This window comes from Ictidomys tridecemlineatus, chromosome 9, assembly GCF_052094955.1.
Source record: "Ictidomys tridecemlineatus isolate mIctTri1 chromosome 9, mIctTri1.hap1, whole genome shotgun sequence".
Lineage (NCBI taxonomy): Eukaryota > Metazoa > Chordata > Mammalia > Rodentia > Sciuridae > Ictidomys > Ictidomys tridecemlineatus.
The window spans coordinates 122,749,920-122,777,776 of record NC_135485.1 but is presented as its reverse complement, the minus strand read 5'-3'; the positions used below and the strand labels follow the sequence as shown (position 1 = coordinate 122,777,776).

At 37.2% G+C, this 27,857-nt stretch overlaps 1 protein-coding gene across 6 annotated transcripts in view; it reads right to left on the bottom strand.

Moving 5' to 3' along the window:
- The window catches only part of Fbxw7 (F-box and WD repeat domain containing 7), a 191,219-nt gene extending 170,135 nt beyond the window's left edge, over positions 1-21,084 (bottom strand). For all 6 annotated transcript variants that reach the window (XM_040293186.2, XM_078022032.1, XM_078022030.1 and 3 more), the window contains exon 1: positions 20,750-21,084. The gene's annotated coding sequence lies outside the window, so the exon portion shown is untranslated. The remainder of the gene's footprint in view (positions 1-20,749) is intronic.
- Between the last annotated feature and the right edge of the window lie 6,773 nt (positions 21,085-27,857).

Sequence of the window (27,857 nt, the reverse complement as noted above, 5' to 3'; positions counted from 1 at the left end):
AACAAGCAAAAAGGTTCCTCCAGCCACAAGTGAAGCCTAAAATAGGTCAAGGGGCAGAATTAGATTGTTCTTTAATTAAAAACATACTACGTAATTAACCCAAGATAATGTTATGGGATAATGAAGAAAAATTCAAAAGACAGTGACTAGGGAGAAAAAAATGAAATGTTCATGATTGTACACACTGAATTCAGTCTATTTAGTAAAAAGGCTCATCTCACAAAGCCCTTCTATATTAAACATAAATTTTAATTTTTCAATTTTTTATGTAAACAGTAATCATGCAGTTTTTCCAAATGGTCAAAAAATTTTGCAATGTATAATATCATTCATTTTTCCACACGAATTTGAAATATTGCCTTTGATAAATTTATTAAAAATTCTGAGATCTCAAAGTACTTAACTCAAATCCATCCTATAATGTTTTATTTACTGATACTTCATGATACTTTTTAGTATAGAAGCAGATCTTCTGAAAACTGAAAAGCACATTTAGAGGCTTCAGAATATAAAGCCTCTTAAAATACTCAACTGGAAAATGAAGTGTAGAATTCTAAACTTCTCTCCAAAAAGGTCATAGGACCTCTCACCCCCTTTGCTTATCAGATGCAATATGGATATAACAGAAAGGACAAGCACTTATTTAAAAATCAGGAATACTAGGTTATATCCCAAACCCCACCCCATATTCTGCTGGTGGTGCTGGCTGCATAACCAACAGACAATTATTTATCTTCATTTTCTTCCATCTATAAACAAGGTCAAAAAAGATCCCGTGGTTTCCCTTTCCCATTCACATTCCTTCATCTCTTTTTCTATGCTTCAAAAGTATGTGTTTTTTTGTTTCGTTTTGTTTTGTTTTTCCTTTTTTGATTTGGGGTTCTCACTATGTTGCCCAAGCTAGTCTCAAACTCTTTAAGTTCAGGCAATCCTCTTGCGTTGAAAGGTGATTTCAAAAGCTGGGAATTATTCAGAATAGCCAAAAAGTGTAGCTAAGACTACAGGTGTGCATCCTATAAACCCAGTAGATCTTTTTGACATGTCAATTTCCCTTTGGGGAAATTATCCTGCAGAAATATTGGCATACATAAAAATTATGTATATGCAAACATATGTGCTGCAGTACTAAATTAGAGCAGGACTGTAAACAACCTAAAATGTCCATCAATAGAAAACTAGTTCCACTGGGTACAGTGGTGCACATCTAAAATCCCAGCATTTTAGGAGGCCAAGGCAGGAGGATTGTTAGTCCAGCCTCAGCAACTTAGCAAGACCCTAAGCAATTTAGATAGACCATGTCTCTAAATGAAATATAAAAAAAGGGCTGAGGATGTGGCTTAGTGATTAAGATACCTGGGTTCAATCCTCAGTGTCAATAAACACTAGTTAGGAGACTAGTTTCAAAATCAATGGCATGTCCATCACCATGGAATAGATAATATTAAAAAAATGAGAAAGTCTTACATGTACTAACATTAAAAGATCTCTAAGCCATAGAGTGAAATAAGAAACTAAAAAGTATGCTATGCTCTCTTTTCTGTAATATGTAAGAAAATATCACTATAATGGCACGTCACTTAAAAGAGATGGGGGTCCTAATCATTATGTGGTGCTACATACTCTATTTGTATTTGTGTTTGTGTGTGTATGTGTGCGTGTGTGTGTGTGTGTGTGTGTGTGTGTGTATGAGGCATTCTGGAAATATTTTGGAAGTATTTATAAATATTTCACTTTTACTATACAGACATGTCAAAAGGAAAAAAAGACTGATTCCATCTGGTTAAAGGGGAAAAAAACTGAAGCTTCAATAAAAACAAACTACTAGGAAAATGAACTATTTAAATGAATGCTTCTGTATATTAAAAACTGATTCAAATAATTTCATTTTTTTATTTATTTGTAAATTTTCACATTATATGAAAATGACTATTTCTCTATTTGACATTATAAACAAATGCAAAAAAATTGTTTTACTATGTTTCTTCTTTACTCTGTTCTCATACCTTCCTTTCTCAAATTCTCCAGACTATGTAAATTCCTTGGTTTGTCAATGTAAAACTTTATTTTAAAAAATTTAGATCATATGAAATCAATTGACAAATTTATCTATATTGTCTACATAATCTATAATTCATATATAGCACATAGTTTATAGATAATAAAGAAAAATGCAGTAGAAAATAAGAGTGGATATGAAAGTAGATGGAGGCTATTTTCAAACTTCAAATATAAACTAATTATTATGTTATATTGACAATAGGGAAATAGTGAAAGTTTTGACAAAAATAGAGGATGATATGATAAAGTAATGTTCTTGAGAATAAAGGTGATTTCAAAAGCTGGGAATTATTCAGAATAGCCAAAAAGTGTAGGAAACAACACAAAAATCCATCAAGTGATGAACGTAGAAAGAAAATGTGGTATATCTCCATACAATGGAATCCTATTCAGCCCTGAAAAAGAGTGAGGTACTGTGCTATGGTTTAGATATGGTTTGAGTTTGTCATCCAAAGATTCAAAGGTTAGGAAGCTTAGCACCAAGATGGCAGGACTGGGAAGTGGTGGAGAACCTTTAAGAGGCAGGGACTGGGAGTCTTCACATGTGCTCCTTCCACTATCATGCCATCCATCTTAAAGCCTTTACCACAGCCATACTGATGCCAGAGCCATACTCTTGAGCCTCAAGAACTATGAACTAAATAAACCTCTTTTCCTTAAAAAGTAACTTGAGGTAGGTATTTCTTTATAGTAAAAGAAATAAACTAATACTAAAGAACCTTAAAAACATGGTATACGAAAGAAACCAAACACAAAAAGCCATATATTATATAACTCCATTTATATGAAATGTCCAGAATAAGTAAGTCTGTAGAGACATAAAGTAACTTATTGATTCCAGATGCTGGTGGGGATGGAGAAGGAGGGAGTCACTGATGGACAATGGGTTTCTTTTTAGGATGATAAAATGTTCTAAAACTAGTGGTAAAATTGTACAACTTTGTGCATATGTTAAAACCATTAAATTGTATACTTCGGAAAGATACATTTCCTGTTATGCAAAGTAGATCTCAGTAACAAAAATAGTTGAGGCATATGTAAAAAGTTATAGACAGAAAAAAGAGAAATCAACTATACTGGTTTAATAATGAGTACATAAATATTATCATGTTTCCTATTGCTAGGGAACACCGTCAGATTACTGTGCTTCCCTTGCAAAAAGCCTTATTGGATGATACAGTCTGTGAAAAAAGAATGCATAAATTCAATAAGCAAAGAGTTCAAAATTGCCAATGACACTTAATAATAAATGTCTGAATGTAAATGAAGAAGAAGGAATTAAGACTAAAAAGTAATGTTTTTTCTTTGATTTAGATGAAACATTTACAAAAAAAAAATTCAACGAAGTTTACCAGTGGTTATCTTGGAATTGAGGAAGCAAAGACAATTTGTAGTCTCTTTTGCAGACTTTTCCAATTCTTCAACAATGACATTACTTGTATAATGAAAATATATAAAAATGAATTTACCTTTACAAAATTAAAAACCTTGCCAGGCACAGTAGTGAAAGCCTGTAATCCCAGCGGCTCTGGAGGCTGAGGCAGGAGGATTGTGAGTTCAAAGCCAAACTCAGCAATTTATTGAGTCCCTAAGCAACTTAGCAAGACCCTGTCTCTAAATAAAATATTAAAAGGTCTGGGGATGTGGTTCAGTAGTTAAGCTCCCGAGTTCAATCCCTGGTACCAAAAAAAAAAAAAAAAATGTATCACAACCATAGAAACATTCTGAGACATGCCCTAACCTCAGAGTCAAACATTTGTTAAAGTCAATTTTCTTGTGGAATTAACATGCCTTGGTCTTTAACAGAACAAAAGATAGTTCATAATCTATATCTGCACTAATATAATAGCTATTGGTAGTTGAGTACTTGAAATACAACTATATTCAAACTGAGATGTTCTGTAAGTATAAAATATATACAATTTCAAAGATTTGGTATTAAAATAAAATTTTTAAATATCTCAAATAAGTTTAATAGTTTACATTTGATTTCACATTGAAATGATATTTGGATATACCATATTAAATAAAATATATTAAGAGCAATGTCACCTGTTTCTCTTTTATTTTAATGAGCTACTAGGAAATTTAAATTGAGCTATATGGCATGCATTCCATTCCTGTTGGACAATGTTATTTGGGATGTCAGTTAAAAGAGCTTTTGAGAACTTTACTTGAGACCTTTGTTCCCTTCTTATCATCCTCCAGGAAAATTTCCCAGAGTATTTCATGCCCTGGAAAACAATACACACACTAAGCTGCATGAAACAAGCACTAACAACAATAAGAAGTGGCTGAGTAACATCTTTCATGTTTCCTAAAATTTATACTGCTATATAAATTCATAACAAGCAAAACTGAGATGAGTACATTTGAGATTTTCAGGGGGTGTGGTGATTTTCAGTGACAAGTGAAAAGTCTCAAATAGTTAACACTTTGAAAGTTTTCTGATTTTAGAATTTCTAGCTGAAAATTACCTGTTTACAGTCCTTGATATAAACTATAAAAATGAATGAGGTAGGCATACAAGCAATACATGGGTCAAGAGAGCCAACTGAAGTCAAGAATACCCAAGAATTGTGTTTAGAAAACCTCAAGGAGAAGCATTTACCCAAACACTGAAAGAAAGCCCTAATAAACCTTCTCCAGGAACGAAAGAAATCAGAGGAACACACAAAAATAAAGACTAGCCTATCTCCATCTTCTTTTTTTTCCTAACAGTTTAAATACTAGAAAAATAAAAACTAATTTATTATTATAAAAAAAAGAAGAAGAAGATCAGTGATTGCCAACAGTTCAATCCTAAAAGGAGGAACGAACTGGGAAGAGGCATAAGGGAGTCTTTTGGGGATGATGAAAATGTCTCAAATGTGGTAGTGGTTTCACAGGCACAAACAACTGCCAAAACTCATCAAATCATACACTTTAAACAGATGAATTTTATTGTATATAAATTATATCTCAAAAAAGTTGACTGAAAATAAGCAGGGAATAAATAAACAAACAAACAAAAAAGGCAATGGTACTTGTCAACTGCCGTCTGCCCTATGGCAATCACAAACCAGATGCAATTCCCTGTGCACATACAAATTTGGCCATGATAGTTTATATCACATTAACTTTTACTGATTTCTGTACCGTTGAGGGCCACAAGGCAAGAATATAAGAAGCTCAGAGTGGTCACTGTCTGACACCTACCAAGAAAACAGGGACACAAACATTACGACCAGAAGGAATTGGATTCTGCCAAAGACCAGTGAGCCTGGAAGAGAACCCAGAGCGTCAGAAGAGACAACAGCCCAGCTGACACCTTGAGTTCAATCTGGTAAGACCCTGAGGAAGGACTCAGCTAAACCATGCCCAGAATCCTAACTACGAGATAAGCTTTAGCTAAATTTGCTGTCATTTTTTTTAAGAGTAAAATGATCTTTAATAATGCTGACAGCAGTTCTCTTGGGATATGCTACCTTTGCATAGAACTTCTTTTTTTTTTTAACCAAGTTCATTTTCTTCATTTTTTATTATTTTTTTAATTTGTTCTACTTAGTTGTTCATAACAGCAGACTGCATTTCAATTCATCATACACAAACAGAGCACAACATTCCAATTCTCTGGTTGTACATGGTGTAAAGAAGCATCATTTGTACAATCATGCATGTACCTAGGGTAATAATGTCCATTTCATTCCATTCCTACCCTTATAAGTTCTCCCTACCCTACTAATATTTATCATTAAAACAATTTCCAATATTTCTCATTATTGTAAATGATCAATTCAATTTCCCAAGTCAGTATAATAAAGTAATACTACTCTCAAAACATTACAGTTTATGCGAGGCACAGTGGTGCACATCTGTAATCCCAGCGGCTCAGGAGGCTGAGACAGGAGGATCACAAATTCAAACAGAGCCTCATCAACAGTAGGTGCTAAGCAACTCAATGAGACCCAGTCTCTAAATAAAATACAAAATAGGACTGGGGATGTGGCTCAGGGCCGAGTGCCCCTAGGTTCAATCCCTAGTACCAAAAAAATTTTTACACTTTATAAAAAGACTTTATAATTTTATAAGAATGTATTTCTTCCACACACCAGATACACAAACAATATTATAAACTTGGTAAGTTTTTTCTGCCTTTCTAAACCAATGAGAGACAAAGAAGGGAAAGAAAGACAGACTACCTGCCTCAGTTCTTAACCACATTTCTAAGGGAATGGAAATAAAGTTGGACAAATAGTGAGAAAAGCTAATTTTGAAAGCTAGCAGGGCTATATAATATTGGACAATCTAAAATGCCAATGAACTCAGCTATTTTTTAAAGTAGAAATACAAATAAAATGTGGAGCTTAATTAATAATAAGAATAAATTAATAAATCAAAAATACTATTACATGCTCTGCCAACCTTATATATGATTAAATGTTGCTGAAAATACCCAGCACTTCTATAGCTCTTATTGTGTGCCTGCACTGTTCTATAAATAACATATAAAAAATAAACTGACAAAGATAGTATGGAATAGTGATTAAGGTCCAGGCTCTAGAGCCAGACTGCCAGGATACAATCCCAGTTCCACTATAAACTAAAGGTGGAACCTTGAGCATGTTTAACTTCCCTTTGCCAAACCTTCAACTACAAAATATGATATTTAACACTTACCTCACAGAACTATTGTAAGGAGGGAATAAATTAATATATACAAAGGACCCAGAACAGTGTCTTCCACATATTAAGTTTTCAAATGTTGATACAATTTATTTCTAAAATGGTGCATCATTAACAATGACTTGTAAGAAAAGTAACTGGTAGTAGATAATGTCACAGGACACTAAAGAACCTACAGGCAAAGATCAAAAGTATACAATTGTTTACAAATACAGTATTTAAAATACAATCAAGAAAAAAGAAAAAACTTTTACGATACATTTTTTCAAAGCTAATATCCAGGCTTAGATCTTTTTAAGGTAACAAAGTGATGAAAATTATTTTAAATCTCTTAATAAGCCAGGGGTCGTGACACACATCTGTAATCCCAGCTACTCAGGAGGCTAAGGAAGGAGGATTACAAATTCAAGGCCAACTTCTACAACTTAGTGAGAAACTCTCTCAAAAAATTAGGGGCAAGGGCGTGGACGTTGCTTAGTGGTAGAGCATCCCTAGATTCACTCCCTAGTTCCAATCAATCAATCTCCTCAAAAATAATAGTGCACAGATGTCCAAATCATTGACTAAATGTAAGATATCTACAAATAAACCAAGACTAGTTCTATACAAAACATGGGAAAGAAGAAAAAGAACTTTTTTGTTTCTTTTTTTTTTAACATAACAAACACCAAGTCAGCAAACACTTTTACTTAATGATAGCTCCAGTTATGGTTTGGATATAAGCTGTTCCCCAAAAGCTCCTGTGTTAATGCAAAAGGTGAAATGATTTTATCACGAGAATGGTAACCTAATTAGTGAATTAATCCACTTGTTGGAATACAATTTTAAGATTACTGGGTTGTGGGACCTGATGGATACACTGATCACTGAGGGCATGCCTTGGGGATTATATGGTTTCCCATGAACTAAGCAGCTTTACTCCACCACACACTACTGCCATAACGTGCTTCCCCATCTCTGGCCCACAGCAATGGAGCCAGTCAATTTTGGACTAAATCTCTGAAACAGTGAAACTAAAATAAACTTTTCTTCTAAGTTGTTCTTGTAAGGTATTTTGGTCACAGCAATGAAAAGCTGACTAACACAGCTCCTAATGATGTAAGACTGATACTACACATTCTTCTTTCCAAGAAAATACCAGCATGTGCCCATGCAAAAGAAATCAGCCAAAATCATCTTTCAGGACATATTTATTGGATCACAAATCTCACTACCAAAACAAGAAAAAGAAGGTCAACTTAAAGCAGCAGATGTACCAAAATATCTGTCATACTCCTAGAATGTTTTCTAGAAATGCAGGAGGGAAAGAATTCATATGAGAATGATCAACTATTGAAATCTGCTTCTAATTCATTCAATAAATATTTGGGAACACCTATGGACACTACTGTAAGCACCTGGAAGCCAAGATGACAAGATAATGTCCCCTCTGTAGAGTTTATTATAAAAGCTTCTGCTTTGTTCTCTTCCATTTATTTGTTCACGGAACATGTGCCTTCTATGGATGGGAATGTTAGCCATCTTGGGGAAGAGGTATTTGCTGAAAGGATAAATAAGACATGACCTTTCCCTCAAAGAACTAGACCAGTAAAAGAGGAAAATACAAATAACAATGTTAGGCATTATAAACATCAGAGACACTACTGAGTAACTAGGGGAAAAATAACACCCTACTTAATCATCAGAACACACTTCCTTGAGGAGATGATATTTAAGTAGGGTATTAAGAGTTAAATGCTTCCCAGAGGACAGGAAAATTCTAAGCAGAAGAAACAATAAGGCACACAGAGAAACATACATGAACAATACACTTGGCCCTCCAAATCAGTGGATTCCACATCTACAGGTTCTAACCCTCAGTTGTAAACCAACTACGATCCAAAATATTCTAAATAAGGCCAGGCATTTTGGCAAGTGCTTGCAATCCCAGCAACACAAGTTTCAGTCAGAAGGATCACAAATGCAAAGTCATCCTGGGTAACTTAGCAGGACCCTCTCAAAATAAAACAAAAATGGCTGGTGGTGGCCAGTGGTAGAGCACACCCCTAGGTTCAATTCCCACTACCAACAAAAAAACAAGAAGTTCAAAATAAAAGAACTGCTGCTTCTCTACTGAACATGTACAAAGTTTTTCTTCTTATCCCTACTTCTGAATATGGTATAACCATTATTTACCTAACTTTTACATTGTATTAGCTATAAGTAATCCAGAGATATCTGAAAGTATTCAGAAAGGTATATATGGATTATTTGCTAATATTGCTACATCTTACATGAAAGACTTAAACATCTACAGACTTTGGTATCCAATGAAACCAATCTCCCACAGATACTGAAAGATGACAATATATATAGATATATATAGACAAATTAACATAAAATAAAGTATACATGTGTTAATATAAATGGAAAACACAGTGTTTAGATACAAATGAAGTAAGTCATGTGAATCACCAAAATCAGAAAATCCTATGAATGACTATTTCCCCAATTCTCCACATAATACCAGAATAGGAGAAACTTTAGTAGGTCCAATTATAGCCTTAGGGCATTAGGGCTCAACTTTCTCCCAGAAACAAAGGACTAGTGGAAGGAGGTTTGACTAGTAGATTGCCTAAGGACTAGAAAGGATACCAGCAAAGAGTCATTACTTTTGGAAATACAGAGAAAGGAGAGAAACAAGGAAATCAATTGAGAGTCTTCTGAAATGGACAGGGAATAACAAGGTTCAATTTAACAGTGAGAAAAAAAGGAAATAGCAGATTAAAAAAAAAAAAAGTTCCTAAGTAAAACTGTCTTCAATGGGTGAGTAATAAAACACATGGGAAGAGAAAGAGATCAGACATCATCCAAAGTTCCCCTGATACATCAACATCCCATTAACCTTCCTATCTGCTTTTCCCTTCCGTATACCTTTAATTTTATAAATACACATTCTGACACTCACATTTCACAGTCCTCTATTCTTGATATGCTTTTTATAAGAATAGTTTGCCATTAAAAAATTAAATCAAGAACAGGGCTATAGCTCAATGGTAGGGTGCTTGCATAAGCCCTGGGTTCAATCCCCAGAACCACCCCAACACCCACACAGACACACACACACACACACAAATTAAATTAGTAAAATCCATGTGGAACTCTTTCCTAGTTTTTAAAAAAAGGTTAACCTTTTTAAATTACTTTTAAAGTAACTGCATTATATGCTTTAAAAACGACATATAGGGCTGGGGATGTGGCTCAAGCAGTAGCGCGCTCGACTGGCATGCGTGCGGCTCGGGTTCGATCCTCAGCACCACATACAAAGATGTTGTGTCCGTCGAAAACTAAAAAATAAATATTAAAATTCTCTCAAAAAAAAACGACATATAATTATTTTCCTATATAGTTGTCTTTAAGAATGAATGTTAAATATGGCCCATCTAAGTCTGTGACTTATCTTTACCAGTAATCAGCATTCATACAGAATCTAATTGGTAAACCTTTTACAATAAGAAGGCATCCAAATGAGAAACAGAGTTAACTGCAGAACAGGGTTTCCCAACCTTGGCACTACTGACATTTTGGATGAGATAATTCTTTGGGGTACTGTCCTATATACATTGTTCATAACTGACCTCTACTCACTACCAGTAGTATCCTTCCCTTTCTCCCTCCCCTTCCCCTAATGGAAACAATCAAAAACATCTCCAAACATTGCCAAGATAGATATAGATTATTATGTGCCAGGCACCATTCTGTGCTTCTCATTTTTTATTTCATTTAATCTTAATATAATATATATGAGGTAGATATTATTTATTTTGCCCATCTTATAGATAAACTGAGGCAGAGAAAACAGCTTGCCAAAGATCATACAACAAGTAAACTGTGGTAACCTGTATTTTAATCCACATAATGGTGGTTTGGGTTCCTGGTCCTAATCATTGTTCTGCCAATTCTCACTAACATTTCAGCATTTTTCATGTAATACTCCAAAAGTAATATTCAAATCTTATCTGAAAGTAAAAACTAAAACTATTCAGAGTGGAAGTGAAATTAAAAAACTCAACTCAGGATAAATTATCAAGCATTCTCTAAAGCACTGACCACACAGCACTAAAGTGGTTCAAAGAAAAGAAAACTACTATCTGTTAAGGATCTGGCTGCAGAACCTTTTTCATGCATTATCTCTTTGAAATCTCACAACATTCCTGGGAGACAGGTATTATCTTTTTTTTTATTTTCTTCAAGTGAGAAAACTCAGCCTCAAAAGAGCAAAATGATCCCCAATCTAAACAGGTTCCCAATTTAAATTAAATGCATTTTAAGGAGATTAAGAAGGGTAAATATCTGTTAATAATACTCAGAGGGAAGGAAACACAAAATGGGAAAAGTATACAACTAGATTCGTCAGGGAATACACCTTTTAGGAGTTTTTAGAATCTCCCCTCTTTAAACCAAATACACTTAAAAAAATAAAAAAAAAATTAAAAAAAGATGAGCCAAAGGTGAGAAGCTGGGGAACCTTTCTAGAACAATGAACACAGTGAACACAAGTTTTGTGGACTAAAAGGAAAGTTTTGAGACAGCCAATGTAAGTAGTAAGTCAAGGAAGTGGGAACCATAAGGCTGCCTTAAAATTAGGATGGAACTGCAATTTAGACAATGAGGCCTATCTATGCACTATGCATTTAGGGTACTCCCCACACCAACCACCCTAAAGCACAGCAACAGAAACAAAGGAAAAAGAGTTAAAGATATAGACTAGTAGAGTTGATTAAAGGCAACTTTGACATACAAAATCCAACAACCAAATTTCATAAGCTAAAGCAGATCATCTATTTTGACTTGTTTTGTGTATTGTTTCCTCTAACCAGTGAGTAAGTTTCAAGCAAGCAGGTATTTTTATGTTCTGTTCACTCAGATCAATGCTGGTAGAGTAAGTGTTCAGTAAATATGTTCTGCTGAATTAAGGCAGCATTCAAATAGGGACACATTCAGGAGCAAAGATCCAAAAACAAAAAAAGAAAAAAGAAAAGAAAACAATACCAACAAACTTGCAGAAATAACAGTAACTTAATACTACAATATTTCCTTATTATTACTGCAGCTACCATTTAAAAAGCACTAAGCCAGTCATTGTGCTTTTCATTTAATCTTTTCATTTAAGACTTACTGCATTATCTCACTCAATCCTCTTAATTACCCTATGAGGGAGGTAGGTACTATTATTATCCTCCCAGTTTTATAGGAAACACACATAGAATAAATAACTTGTCCAAGGTCACAAAGCAGTGGAGGTAGAACCTGAATCCATCAACTCCAAAGCTTGCCATGTCCCATAATAGAATTGGAAGCATCCCTTTTAGGCAGAGAAGGGAAATATGGCCAACAAGAAATAAAGAAAACAAAACAAAACAGAAACTCCACTGTAAATCAAAAACCCTTTGTTCACCCCTTCTCAGATCAGTACAATGGAAATTTTCCCACCCTAGAATACAGCGATTATCCCATACAGATTAAAAGTTCAATGTTTCAAAGAATCCAGATGTTGAAAAGCTAAGAACAAGAATCAATCATATAATCAACATTTCAAAGGGTAGTAGATAACAAGTAGTAACACCCCATGTCCACAACCCAAAGAAATAACAGGGTGTGACCTCTGACTAAGAGTGACCTCAAAACTTCCAGAGCCATTCTCCTTGGTTATCAGCCTCTTCATCCCTCCCTCCTTTCCTCAGAGTCTCTCCCCTCCCTTGCACCATTCCATCGCTCCTCTTCTATTGGATGGCCTTTATAAAAAATTTGAAATTTTATATTTCCTACTCAAAATTTCTATATATAGTATAATTTTATATTTCTCTAATGAAAAAATTCTACCCAGGTAATACATGATAAAAAAAAGGCCCCCCACTTATTATCTCAGCATTCTAAAGTTTGTATTACCAAATTCACAAGTGTAGTCAGTTAAGAGACCACCAAACATGCAAAAGAAAACTGATGACCCATATATTTAGTTATATAACTTTCTGATATTACATACATAATAAACAAACAAGAAATCAAGCATATGCTCTTCATCTAGTCAATAATCTGTTCATGATTATAAAATACTTTTTTAAAAAAATCTCTGAAATGAAAAGATCCCTAGACACCTAACTTTAATTGTGACAAATGAAAAAAATACATATGAAATTTATTTTTTTTTAAAGATAGAGTGAGAGAGGAGAGAGAGGAGAGAGAGAGAGAATTTTTAATATTTATTTTTTTTAGTTCTCTGCGGACACAACATCTTTGTTGGTATGTGGTGCTGAGGATCGAACCCGGGTCGCACACATGCCAGGCGAGTGCGCTACCGCTTGAGCCACATCCCCAGCCCACATATGAAAATTTTTGAAAAACTAGAATATTCATTAAATTAAGCACTTAACCAGAGATTCACTACCAGATAAACCAACCTAGTTTCTACATTTACACCAACCTGCTTTAAAAGGAGAAGAAGAAAGATAATCAATGCTAAAAACTAGATTTGAATTGTTTCTTTATTTTTAAATACTTATCTTACATATACAGTTCTATTAAATAAAACAGACTATGAAGGCATAGCCACACTGTTCTCAAAACAGAAATACCTTCCAAATACAGAAACCATCAAGAAGCATTTATTCCTATTTCTAGGCCTATAAAATATTGATTGTACCAGGTTTTAAGGAAAAAAACTAAGCAAAGACAGGGAATGTTTAAAAACATAAATCATTAATCATTTTATGAAAAATGAAAACTAAAATTAAATAAACAATGATCACCTAAATAAAACTGTCAATCCTAATTTGAAAAACAAATGATACAGATAAAAATCCTATTCTATTTCACAACTTTTTAAAGCTTTTTATTTTCAAAGGTTAAAGAGATGGACAATTAAAAGAGCTGAAAGACAAATATAGGGATATTTCCAAATGGACAACTGAAATCAGAGTCACTACCAAAAATAATCACTAATTATTAAAAATTACTCTTTCCTGGCCCCTGCACAACTGAGGTCTTTGGAAATGAACTCAAAGTTCCGTTTTGCTCAAATCAGTGTTTCTTTTCTATGAAGACACAACCATTCTGTCATTTCTCTAGTTTTTAAGACTTTTAACAAAAATATTAATTATATACTTGTTCTAGATACTTTTGAAAACACTACAGAATTACTTCAATATCATTGTCAAATTCAAGTGTTAAATTTAAATGTTGAGCAATATAAAGTATGACTTTATCCTTCAATTCACATCAGACTTTAATATATTAACATTTATGACTCTTACACTTTATGCCAAGAATTGGACTTTGCATATTGTTTTTATACTATCTGATTTAATCCTAGCAACAATTTTGTGAAGGACTTGCTTTCCCCCATCAATAAGTGCTGAAACCAGTATCAGAAAGGTCAGTAGCTTGTCTTCTGCCTCGAAAATATGAATGTATTTTATAAAGGTAAATGAGACATGAACTAGCAACCTGTTGGTGGCTCCAGGTATGCATGTTTTTAACCACTCGGTAGTTATAAGCATTAATTTTTATGAAGCCTCTCCTAGAGAATGCCATGTGTTAAAGTTTGGATATGAGGTGTTGTCCAAAAGCTCCTGTGTTAACACAGGAATGTGCAGAGGTAAAATCACCAGATTATGAGAGTTGTAACTTAATAAGTCCATCCTAGTTTGAATGAGCTGAGTGGTAACTGTAGACATGTAGGGCGTGGCTGAAGGAGGTGGGTCACAAGGAGTGTGCTCTAGAAGGATGCATCTTCCCTGCAGCCACTTCCCTCTCTTTCTGCTTCCTGGTGGCCTGAGGTGAGCAGCTTTTCTCCACAGTGTCCTTCGACCCCTGCCTCCCCTCAGGCCCAAAGTAATGAAGTCAGTTGACCACAGACTAAACCTCCCAAACAATGAGACAAAATAAACTTTTCTTCCTCTAATTTGTTCTTCTCAGGTATTTTGGTCACAGCAACACAAAGTTGAGATTAATACATCATGCAAAGGTATATAATCCCTTTCACTGCCCTAAAAACATACCATCTTAAAAGACTGATAAACTCCATGCATTCTTCCAAAAATAAGCCCATAATTTGCCTTGAGACTTCATGTATGAAACTGTCATTATATATTAATGGACTCATTCAAGACACTGTGTAATAAAAGAGCCAGAAAAAAAAAACCATCTTGTATTCTATGGTGCTCTTCTCTGAGGAAAGGCTAAGTAACATTAAAAATATTTTGCACAGTTTTAATATTCATAAATTCCAGAGCAGTCATACAGAGAGAAGCATCCAGCACATACACTAGATACAGACACATACATACACACATACAATAAAGAGGAAAAAAATGCTACCACCTTTAGAGAGCCTCCCAGATTTCCAGTAGCTGTATTTCAGTTAGAAAGAAAGGGCAGAGGCAACACAAAATAATAACAGAAACTGAACAATATCTGACTGTTCCACTAGCTGTCCTTCAGGTCTGATGGGGAAAGAGCAAAAAATAAGATACTCAATAATAAAGTCTCCTGTACATTTTTGTTTTTCAACTACCTGCATAGGTTTTCATATATTCTTGTATTAACTTACTGTTTTAGAGAAATCATATGTTACTCAAAATTTTTAAGGAAACATTTTAGAAAAATTTGTTATACCATTAGGTTGTCATTTCAAGATTCAGGTTAAGTGCCAGTGAAAACCATAGATGTTCCTTCAAATAGTTCACAGTTCTGAAGGTGTAACAGGATGAAATTTTAAATATATTTGTGTGTAAAAATGTAATATATATATACCCAATAGTATTCAGGAAATGTCATATATATTTAGGAAATAACACTCCATTTAAAAATGATGTGAAAGATATCAAAGTATCAATGAGTATCATCAAAAAGTAATAAAAACCTAAAAGTTCATTAAGGCATAAGACAGACTAGTTTTTTACTTAATGGGAAAAAAAAGGACTCACAATAGGATTAATATCTAGAGTTCATTATTTGAAAGCAACTTTATTCATCTATTATATAATAACAATTCTGCTGCCAGGAAAAAAAATTAATACACCATCCATTTTCCCCGGTCTACTAAAAGTATCACCAAAATAAAGTATTTCAATTTGGAATATGTGCAGATAAGAGATGAACATTTTGTGTCTTTTAAGTTGCCAGCCATCCATAGCTTGAGAAAATAATAAAAATCACTTGAAAAAAAAAACAAAACTTTAAAAATTTTTAAAAGAACAAGATAATAATTTTCACCAAAAGAACAGGAAGCCAACTTTACAGTGACTCTTTTGCTTTGTAAAGGAAAGAAAGGAAATTGAAGTACCAAGTAGACCTTGGCCCTCCCTATCTGTGAGTTCCACATCTGCTGATATGACTACATGCAGATGAAAAATATTTGAAGAAAAAACGGCGTGTGTACTGAAGGTATACAGATCTTCTTTTTCTTCTTATTCCCTATATAATACAGTAAAACAATTATTTACATAGCATTTGTACTGTAATGAGTATTATGAGTAATCCAGAAATTATTTCAAGTATACAGAAGAATGCAGCTCGGGAGGTTGAGGCAGGAGGACTGCAAATTCAAAGTCAACCTTAGCAAATTAGTGAGGCTCTAAGGAATTTTTTTGAGACCCTGTCTCAAAAAATAAAAAGGACAGAGGATGTGGCTCAGTGGGTAAGTGTCCCTGGGTTCAATCCTTAGTACCAAAAAATAAAATAAGCAGAAGGATGTTTACAGTTATATACAAATACTAATTCTTTATATAAGGGAACTTGAATATCCTCAGATTTTGGTATCCACGGGCGTCTTGGAATTAATTCCCCACAGATACAAATGGATGACTACACTACTATAAAAGATTTTAAACTAACTAAAAAGAAATCTCTATTGCAATAGTAGTCTCCTTCCTTGCAATAAACAGAGGAATCCTAAGAGTTATGAAACCAGAATAAATATACCATCACCCAATATGGGTATTTGTTGATAAATGAAACAGATGTTTTTACATTAGCTATAATGTAAAAATTAAACAAAGTGAATTGTCCTTTCTATACAATACATTTAAGATACCTTCATCCTTAAGAATATAAGCAAAGCTGTTTAAAGTACACGTTTAAATGATTTAAGTGACTTGTTAAGACATAATAATACTTGAAATTAACAAAGCAAAAATAACTGTGGAGCCAATAATTTCACACAGTGAATTAGTCATGCCAAGAGATTAAGACTCTAAGAGATAGAAGTTTTAAACGTTAATGTTCTTATAATTTGACTAATATTTTTGTCTGATTCAACCCAACCTATCTTTTGCAGCGTTCAGGGCCCACACCTATAACCCAAGTATATGGGGAGGGTAAAGCAGGAGGATCTCAGGTTTGAAGACTGATTGCCTGGGCAACTAAAAAAGACCCAGTCTCCAAATAAAATTTTTTAAAAGGGCTGGGAGGTAATTAGTGGCACAGCATTCGCCTTACATGTGGCAAAGTCCTGGGTTTAACACACACACACACACACACACACACACACACACACACACACACACACTCTCCCCAGAACACCAAAAAGGAAGGGAGGGAAGGAAAGGAAGGATTGGTAGGAAAGGAAAGGATGGGGAAAAGAGACAGCCTTTTAAAATCCACCTCAGCACAGCTTCATCTGCATATGTAATGCTATGAAAAGTAGAGAATGGAGAGAGGAACAGGTAGCATATATTCCAACCCCTACACCCTCACCCTAGAATCATTTTAGCCATAGGTCTCTGCATAAATATTTCTTCTCAAGAGGGTCCTGCCAATTGATACTCTCCAAAGAAGCCAAAGAGGCTCCAGGAAGGTGCTAAATTCAAAACTAAGAAACACAAGAAAGTTTTGAGTATATATTTCTACTCACAATCCTTAATCTTTGGTAAAGTCAACACCAAATGTTAACCACAAAGAAGTCTTGGTAAGTGCCAAGTTGTTTGTTTTTTTTTTATAAAAAGGTTATAAAAAATTTTCAGCATTGCTGTGCCAACACAGGGATATCCCCTCCATTGTATGGGACACAAAGACGCACACCAACTCCAAGCAAGGGAAGCAGCCTTCCCTGTCAGCTATTTTTAGCCCCACTTCATGGTAGTCAGAGCAAAGTTAAGATTAATAATAATGCAGGGGAAACTTTCAAAACACAAATTTGAAGAAACAAATCAGTCCTTTTTTTTCTAAGTTCCTTAACTATGAAATCCTACATATTCTTCTGAACTCAATCTCAAGGGACCTACATAATCTACTAAAAACTTGTAGCTGCTTCAAAAATACAGAATCATATACCTTGGGACTAAACTGATAGCCATGTATTTAAAGACTGGTCCTCTTTTCAACTACAACTCATCTACTTTTAAAACATCTCTTTTAGAGACAGACTCATCCATTCTCAGTTCTCATCGTCTTTGCTTACTCTGAACACAGATCCCCACCACCACCCCACAAATTAAAACACCCATTTTTCAGCTCTTTACTTTCCATTAGCACTCTCAGAAACCTAAATGCTTTGAAAATTACTCCCATCTCCACACTATCAGCATTATGACCTGTTAAACTATTTCGCTGTCTTGAAATTATATCAGTATCTAACTCTTAACCCAAAATTTAACATCCAAAACAAAGTCAACTGCCCTGTTTCCAAATTCTTTTCTTATAAAAAACCACTAGCACCATACCGACACTGGATACATCTTTTTCACTCCTTCTGCATAGCGCCATCATGACCATGGCATAAAAATGTTCATTTCCCTAGAAAAACAAAATCCTAATCCAGGCACACGTTAGGCTGCCTTTGTCCTAAAATGTAATTTCTCCTCAACCATCTGAAACTACCTTCTCAGGAACACTGCCCTCAACTGCTTCTTTGCATTGTAACCATGCACCTACACAAACATGAATTCACCTTAACCCTAATCAACAATCTCCCTCTGGAGGTATTACCAGCAAGCTAAGGTCTTTATATCTACATCTGTCCCTCCTTATACCTTCCAAGTCCAAAAGCCTTATCTTGTCTCCACATGCACATTTCTTCCTGAAAAAGACCTTCCCAGATTTGACTCAGACACTCCAATTAGTTTTGTGTAGTTCAAAACTAACATTTTCTTCATGAAAACTGTACAAATACATTCACAGATATAAGATACTAAACATGGTATCTGGCATATAGTGGCCTTAATTATATTGTCCATTCTCATATTTCTAAGTTTTGTGCATTTGTATTTGATTGCCTCTGTCACTCATAAGTAAAAGCACCTCAAAGACGAACACTGTAATACTTTATCAGTTTTACACAAATATGCAATAAAACTTCATCTTAATTTTTAACCAATTTATAAAAGTAGATCCTACTGTTAGTAAGCAGTTTGGGGTTCATCTTCCGCTCCTTCCCAAAAAGCAGCCTATGCAAGACTAGATGGCTCTTCATCATCATTATGGAAAATGGATACATAACTTTCTCAAGGTCACAAAATAAAGTAACAGACCCAAAAATATTTGTTTGATTCTAAATCTAACCTTACATTCACTGTTCAATTTTTTCAGGTCAGTTCCCATTTAACATAAAAGAATTTAAAGTTCCTTGTAAAAAGCATAAGAACAAGGCATCTTAAGGAAAAACTGGTAAAGTTCCAGAGGAGGGCAAAGTGGTCAAAGAAATGGAAGAAATTAGCCTAGAACAGAAAGAGTTGGGCAAAATGACAGTAAAGAAAAATAATTAAAATCTATAATACTAGGAAAAGATAGACTTGTTCTAGCATTTCTCAAAACACAAACTCTGAATGTGTCTTGGAATTTTATAGAGGACTGATTTGAGATAAGTATATGAATAATTCCATAATACAGAAGCTAATAAACTCCCAGAACTCATTACTTCAAAAGAGGAAAAATATAGGATCAAATATTAAGTTTGAGAAAGTTTTAAATCTTTAATCACAATCCTGAATGAAGAAATTAGGATAGATAGGTAACCCCTATCTATTTACATTCATTCATTCCTACACAGAAAGCATCTCTTCAGAGAGCGAGCCCACAGTTTGTTGAGCAGATGGACCAGAATTCTTAGTTTAGTACTGTCTATGCCATATAAAATTCCACTACAAGTTTAATTTTAAGGTCCACATAAATATATGAAATGTTAATTATTTTATGCACCTTTTGATATTCTGAAAATATACCTGAAATACAAGTCACTGGTTCTAGAACTTCAACTTAAAATAATACAAGGAAAAAGTCATTCTTGATAGAATGAAGTGTCCATAGTTTCTCCTAAAATGATGGAGACTAAAGATAAAGCCATTCTCCCATTTTTTTTTTTAAGCATTTGAGTAAAGGGGAAAATGTTACAACTTTTATGAAACAGTTAATGCAATAGGTGTCCCTCCCAAGTAAGGTGATTCATAAGAACTCCGAATTTTCTTAGCAAGAGAATGTTAGTGTCCTCTTTGCACACAAGAATTGAACTCAGGAAATGAGAAGGAAACAACCTCCTATACCAACAGGTACTAAAATGATAATCAGTCTTCCTTCCGCGAAGACTCTAAGAAAGGCAAGAAATTTTCCTTTCAGGATTCCACTGAGTAAGTGGTTCCCACTGGGAAATCCATGAGAGTTTCCCAGAAACAAAAACTGCGGTGCTGCCCTAGCTGCTGTATCACAGCCATCGTACCAGGAAAAGGTATATTACAGAGATGTCCTTTGTGTGCACATAGGCTCGGGCTTCCTCTATTTCCTTTTGCCAATTACTGGCTAGAAAGGTGCAAGTATCCACTCTGGAGATAAGAACTTCTCTAAGCGCAACCTGTATACTTGCACAACTCCTGCAAGTTAAAAGGTTACAAAACCCAGAACTACATACACCTTCTCTCTGCTGAGAAATAAAGGGCTATAAACCTTGTCATCTATACACTCCCAGCCCTCCTGCAAAACATCAGCGAAACTCTAGAACCAAGCGCCGGCAGGCTCCCACTTTCTAGCCCTCATTTCCCTCTCCCCGGCCACTCACGCTTTAGAGAGGAGCCGTGGCGCTGAGAAAGTGGGTTGGTTCCCTTCCTCCTTCGGACTGAGGCAGCAGCTGCAGCAGCTGCGGAAGGCTCCGTCGCGCAACTGAGGAAGAAGCGGTGCTAGTGTCGCTCAACCAGGAGGCCACCCGGGTCTCTTCCGCGCTACCGGGGAAGAGCAGGAGGCGGTGGCCCCGCACAGCTCCTCTTTTCCTCTTCCTGGGTCTCTTCAGGCTGTGGCTTCAGCCCGTCCAGGGCCACTTGTCCCGGGACAGTCACAATTTTGTTTTTGTAAAGTTTCCTCTGGGCGGAGGCTGCGGCCGGCCCCCCGGGTCCCCCCCGGCCCCGCCGCCCTCGGGGCTGGGGCGGGGGAGGGGGCTCTTAGAACTCCCGGAGTCCTGCCGAGGAGCCGGGGGGCCGGCGACTGGCCAAGGGAGAAGACCCCCGAGGGGGCTGAGGGGAGGGGGACGGTAAGGAAGGGACGGCGGCGCCGGTCCTGCTCTCCCCGCCACCCCAGCCGCCGCTTCACATTGGGGTCCCCGCCCCCCCGGGCGGGGGGTGGCTGCTGAGCTTGGGGCCCCGGCTCATACACACCCGGGCGAGATGCTACGGCCCCGGGAGGGTGGCCGAGGCGGCGGCGAGGCAGGGGACCCGGCCGGCTCCGCTCGGCGCCGCCCCCGCTCCCGGCTCCCGCATGTGTCGCTGCGGATGGGACCCCCCTCCCTACACCTTGGGGGTCCTTCTCCCCACGCCCCGGGACGAGGCAGAAATTCCAGCCCCTCCTCAGCGTCCTCTCACCGCGGAGCAGCTACTCAGTCAGTCCCGGCCCGCGGTAGCCGCCTCCCTGCCCCCTAGCCGCCGGCTCCGGCTCCGGCTCCGGCTCCGGCTGTGGCTCCCGCTCCGGCGTGTGCAGCCGCTGCTGCCGGCCGGGAAGGTGAGGGGGGGAGAGAAGGGTGGCCGCGGCTCCCGCTGGCCCAGGTTGGGGCGGAGGTCTTGACGGCGGCCAGTGTACGGGGGCTGGGTCTCTTGGATGCTCCCTCGCTCTCACTCTCTCGGCGGCGGTGGCGGTAGCGCCCGGAGCTCAGCTCGCTGTCTCGCTCGCTCTGTGCGGGGCTCTCGCCTCACTCCAGAGAGAGGGGCGGGAGGAGAGCGGCGCCTACTGATGACGCAAGTCACCTAGCAACAGCTCTCCTTCCCCCGCCCTTTTCTTTCCGCTCTGAGGCTTCCACCGCGGGCCTTTTTTTTCCCCTTCTCTTACTACCCCGCCCTGGGCGACTCTGGCGCTCCCTGATGACGCTTGGAGGGAAGAGGAAGTCAAGGATCCGCGAGCGGGTGGGTGCGCCTCGGGCCGCGGGACTCGCTGCTGCCGCCGCCGCGGCCGCCACCGCCTCTACGACCGCGTCAGAAGTGAGGAGAGGAAGGGGAGGAGCCCAGTCGAGCCTAAGCTGCTGCCTGATCTTACCCCTGACCCGAGGGCGGCGGGGAGAGCCTGCTCTGTAGCGGTTTCCTGCAGGGCAGGTGGGGACTGCTCCTTTGGGAGCAAAGAGGAGGCCCAGGCCGCGCGGCCAGACTCCGGCGCGCAGCATCCGAAGGTGAGGCATTTCCAGACTGTCCCTGAAAAAAACGAACTGGTCGTGAGAAGTTGTCCTGCAGCCGGATCCTAGCACCTGCTCCAGCGAGCGAGAGCCCCACCCTTTCCCGTAGCATGGAGTGAAACCTAGTACCCGATAACGTGTGGTCAGGCCGAGCAAAAGTGGGATGAATGAATGAATGCCTCTCTCGAGTGGCACTCGCGGAGCTCAGAGGAAATGATGGAAGTGCAAGCGCTTTGTAAACTGCAGTGCCTTGTAGAGATGAGAACTGTAACACATTCTTCCCCATCCCTTCCTTCCCCTCCCCTTCCCGCTCCAGCCAGGAAAGGAAACTGGGACGCGGCTGGAGTATAGTGTCGCCACTTGAGTCTTCAGTGAAAAAGGAAGCAAATTGCCGGGGCTGGGGAGAGGAGGATTGAAAGGTCCGGGAGACTGTTGAGGGATTTTGTACTTTTGCAAGGGGAGAATTTAATAGTGTCTCACTTTTAAGAATCATTCTTGCTCCGGGTTAGGAACTTTTGGAGAGCTGGTCTTGGTTGTTCATCAGTGTCCTTACCGTCATTAAAAAATTTTGCCCTGAGTTTCAGATCAGAGTCAAATGGTGTTTCCTTTGTGAAATAAATATTACTACTATAATGCAACTTATCCTGCAGATATTATGCTGATCAGTAAATTTGGTTAAAAACTTGGGAAATTTAAAGTGTAGTTCCCAAGGAAAAGAAAATTTAAGATAAAAGTACCAGAATCTCAGAACTCTATCTGGAACTTGTCCTGCTGAGTAGTAAGAAGGAGTTAAAGCATCAGCAATGATGAAAGGAAAGATTCCACAGCTCTGGCTGAACACCTCACCTCCACTAGAAGCAGCTGTGATATATATTACAAGTCTTTCCATCTGGCTAGGAGCAAGTGTATTATAGACAAATTTGGGAAGCCCAGAGTTTCTGCCACTACTGCCATCATCATATACGAACAGTAGACCAAGGAAACTTCTAAATGGGTAAATCCAAGATCTTTGTTTTTGTTGTTGTTGTTTTGTTTTGTTTTGTTTTGGGTACTGGGGATTGAACCCAGAGCCTCTTAACCACTGAACCACATCCCCAGGAGACAGAGTCTTGCTAAGTTGCTTATAGCCTCACTAAATTGCTGAGGCTGACTTTGAACTTGTGATCCTCCTGCCTCAGCCTTCCTAGCAGCAGGGATTACAGGGGTGCACCACCTTGCAGGGCCCAAGGGCTAATTTTTTATTAAAATTCTGCCAGAAAAGGTGGAAAGGAGGGGAGGAAGAAGTTGCCACAAACACAGAGAAAGACTCAAAGTTGCACCTGACCCTACTGCTCAAGAGTTAGGTTAAATATGTCGCCTTAATTACCCCACATTTGACTGTCTTTGCACAACCCAGTCCCCCTGCTATGCTTTTCCAAATAAGAATCTCAGGGAATCAGATAAGTAAATGATGGCCTCATAGGGTTGCAAAATAAATATTTCTTGGTTTTGCCCCTCTTCCTCTCTTGCAGCAGTGGAATGGTAGAAATTAAAGGAGTAAAACACAGGTTTAAGGGAATTTTGTAAAGCTGAATACCTCATAGTTTAAGCTTTGTGGTCTTTGAATGGAAAGCGTGTAAACATTAGAGCTTTGCAACCCAATAGATGACACTTCCAGAAAAATGTGCACCACGTGGGTTTTTCAAAGGCCTTGTCTATTTGCACTGTCAGGGATTCTACCTTCTAACCTTAATACTGAGGTAGAGAATTTGGCACTGAGGAGAACCCTAAGCTTTCTGCTTATAAAGTAGCAGCTGCAGTAATCTTACTGGACAAGAACCACCCACCCCACCACCAGCCTGAAAAGAGAAGGAAACAGCTGGAACTGGCCACTGGAGAGGAGGAAGTTCATCCATTTCCAACTTGCTCTGCTTCTCTTTAGTTCCTTATATTGCCTGTTAAGCCAGAGGAGAAAACAGATAGCTGATTCAAAAAAAAAAAAAAAAAAAATACAAAGTTTCAGGTAACAGAGTTCTTTCCCTGGTTCATCAATTTATGATAAAGATCTGCATACTATGTTAAAGTATAACAAAAGGATATTTGTGTAGGGTTCACACCTCCTACTCTTGAAAGTGAGCTCTTATGAAGAACTAATCAGTGTTTTATTATCCCACATCATTGATTTCTACTGTCAAAGACTGCATAAGCTAAATCATGTATTTCTTTTTCTTTCTAGAAATGCCATTTGTAATATATGAAATACTTTGAGCATTTTATTTTGAAGTATACTTTAAATGTATAAGGCAATTGTATAATATAATGAGTAATTATAAAAGAAGTCACAGGGTAAGCAATCAACTGGGTCAAGAAATGGAGTATTTCCAGCACCCCAGTACCCCATGACCCTTTGAACACAAGTCTTCCTCCCTCCTAGAGGTAGCCATTATTCTAACTTTGTGATAATCATTTCCTTGCTTTTCTTTATTGTTTTATCACAGGCATACATCTCTAAACAATATATTGTTTATTTTTGTCCTTTCTTTTGAACTCTGTGTAAATAGAACAATATAATATGTAATCTGTTGTGCTCACCATATTTGTTCAACATTGTTCTAATCCATATGCTGTTCATACAACTGTAATTTGGTCATTTTAATTGCTACATATCACAGTGTTATGTTATAGCAATATATGACAGTTTGTTTAGCCATTCTATTATTGATGGACATCTGAGTTGTTCAATTTAGGGTTGTTAGAAATGTTGTACTAAACTTTACTCAGATATATATGTATTCTGTCAAATCTGTATCAGTGTCTGTGTGGCCTATAATTGGGAGTATGTATCATAACTTGAATGAATAATGGCACATTGTCTTCCAAAGTGATACACTCACACTAGCCATATATGAGTCCCATTGCTTCACATCTCATAACACTTGGTATTGTCAGGCCTTTTCAGTTTTGTCAGCCTGGTGGGTGTGGAGTAGTATCTCATTATGGTTTTAACTTGAATTTCCCCAATTACTGATGCTGTTGAGGACATTTTCATAAATCACTAGCCATTTGAATTCCTCTTTTGTGAAATTTGTTATTATTTTTTAGTGCCCAGTCTTCAAAATACCCAAGTTTCCATTATCCTTTTGTAGTCCATAATGAAATAATAAAATTCAGGTAAAGTAATACCACCAAATGAGTTTGGGACAAGTTCTTTCCAAAATAAGAGTAACATAGTTTGCCTAATTATTTTTTATGAGTGTGATTATAAACTTCTTAAAAGTAGGTCTTTAGGACTATTTTTTTTATTCTTTACCTTTCAAAATAATGCTATCTCCCACTATTAAACTATTACTGGAATCCCTCAGAATAATTTTCATTTTTGTTGTATTTTAGTTGCCTTCAAATATATAAAAACAATTTTTATTCTCTTGAAGCTGAGTAACTGAACTTTTTTGTCTTTGTTGCTTTGTATTTTTCTCACAGTCAACCAAGTAAGAAGTTGTTTCCCCACCATAGATTTTTTTTTCATTTCCCGGGTACATTGATTTCATAAAAGTCACAATGGCTTTTTCTTTCCTCCTAAAGTTCCTGCTACAATACATGGATTTTTTTTTTAATTTCACTCATTAATATCACATATATACCATTTATGTCACTGTCTGGCAACATTTCCAAACATAGGCTATATTTGGTTATCATTTTCTTACCAGTTCTTTGTTTAGAGTCAATGATATTCTAAAACTAGAGAAGCTGAGAACCAGAGAAATTATGTGACTTACCCAGAGTCAGGAAAGCAAGTATAAAGGAAGCCTGGACTCCACCCTAAGTCTTCAAGTACAGCACATTTGCCATTCTATCACTGACTCAGTCCTCTGGAGCAGTAAGGTAAATGAATTCCCAAGGTCTGTAGAATATTGTGCATGTTCACATAACACACCTCTTTTTTCTTTTTAATATTTTTTAGTTGTAGATGGTCACAATACCTTTATTTTATTTATTTCCTTTTATGTGGTGCTGAGGATCAAATCCAGTGCCTCACTCACGCTAGGCAAGCTCTCTACCACTGAGCTACAACCCCAGCCCCACACCTCTTATTCTCTGTTGAACTTTATTTTAAGCCTAACAGCTTTAGGATCAGATTGAGATTGGCATAAAAAACTAAAACATTTAAGAATAATATAAATAATAGTGCTAAAAAGGGATTAGATAGAAGAAAATTTTGAAAAAATAAAGTTTTTCTACCTTCTTCTTTTTCCCTTCTAGCCATTCTGTCATTAGGCCTCATTACCTCTTCAAAGAATCACTATATTCCCAGAAGAAGATAGCAAATGCTGCAGGAAAAGCCCTTGAATGTGGTGATCAGGTGCCTAATAATTTCATAATGCTATCAAAAATGTTAGCGGATATTAGAATTTTTCTTTTTTGTTTGTTAAGAAATGGAATCTTGCTATGTTGCCTAGGCTGGCCTCAAACTCCAAGGCTTAAGCAATCCTCTTGTCTCAGTCTCCCAAATAGCTGAAACTATAGAAGTGCAACACCATGGCCAAGATGTCAGCGCTTAATGACATTTTGAGATAAAAGAACAAATCAATATAGACAACTACAGCCTGATGGGACTGCCCTATGTTGCCTTTCTCATCACCTCGGTTCACAAAAAAAAAAAAGGTTCTGAAAATGAATGATAGATGACTACTGATTTTGATAGAAAATTAAAATCATAACTTTGGCTCACTTGTAATTGTTAATTTAACCCTAAAGCTTCAAAGAAATCTCCTAAAGGATACAAGCCACATGATTTTTGTCACAAATGATCATGAAATAATATACATAATAAAATCCAGCTATTTTTAAAATAAAATATTTACTAAAATAGGCTTAAAATAACTTTTTTGGTTTGATTTTTGTTGGGGAGGGGCAGTGTTTGTTTTTGTTTTTAGGTACAGGGGAATGGAAGCCAAAAGGCCTCTACCCCAATGCTACATCCCTAACCCTTTATATTTTTGAGACAGGGTCTTGCCAAGTTGCTGAGACTGCTCTTATACCTGCCGTCTTCCTGCCTCAGCCTCCTGAGTGGTTGGACTTACAGGCATGTTCACCACCACACTGAGCACTTTATAAAAATATTAAAGTAGGCTTAAACGTAACTTTGTGGAGCAAAGGCTTTAAAATGTCTGGCTTGAAATTCAAAACTAAATCATTGAATTAACAGTAAGGAGTTGTCAAAGGTACCATTATGTAAATACTTTTATTATAACTTCCAAAAGACAGTGATAATATAGAAAACATAAAGTTAGAACATCATAAGCATAGAACATTTACATTTACGTCACCCTTCAATCAACAAAATGACACATATTAGCTACTTCATAGAGCACTTAGCTGGATATACTGTAGTGAAAGGAAATCACCCAGACCTGTCACTTGCTTCTCTGAGCTCACAGTCTAATTTTAATGTGCGCCTGGCCCAGAAGTTGACCCCAGCCATCATTATGTGAAATTATTTGATTTACATTATCTGATAATGTGTTCTTTAGATAAATGG